Source organism: Artemia franciscana, chromosome 2 (assembly GCF_032884065.1).
Source record: "Artemia franciscana chromosome 2, ASM3288406v1, whole genome shotgun sequence".
NCBI lineage: Eukaryota > Metazoa > Arthropoda > Branchiopoda > Anostraca > Artemiidae > Artemia > Artemia franciscana.
The window spans coordinates 61,741,911-61,742,344 of NC_088864.1; positions in this window are offsets into that span (position 1 = coordinate 61,741,911).

Here is a 434-nt window from a genome sequence, read left to right on the forward strand (position 1 = left end):
ATTTTGTATTTATTCAATATCTTGTCATAAATAACTGTTATTCATTCAATCAAAGACTGAAATTTAATCAAATAGGCTGGATATCTAAAAACCGAAAGTTTCTCAATTTGAAAATGACTGTCCTGACTAGTTTACTGATAATTTATAAAATAAGGACAACAACATTGCTTGGTTTGTGGTTGCCGGACAAATGAATAATTCTGCAACTACTCTGTCTGACTGCACAATAGGGACTCCACAAGGCAGTCATTTGAATAAAGCTGCCAAAAATAGTGTTGAGGAGCAGCAACATCCTTAAGTCATCTTACATAATTTGACTTAAGATCTCCTAGGCTATGAATTCATGGATTTTTAGTCAGGAAATCTTTAAGTTGCGACTTTTCAATAAAACACATTGTCGTATAAGAAGGATACCAGTGAAAAAAATAGCATAG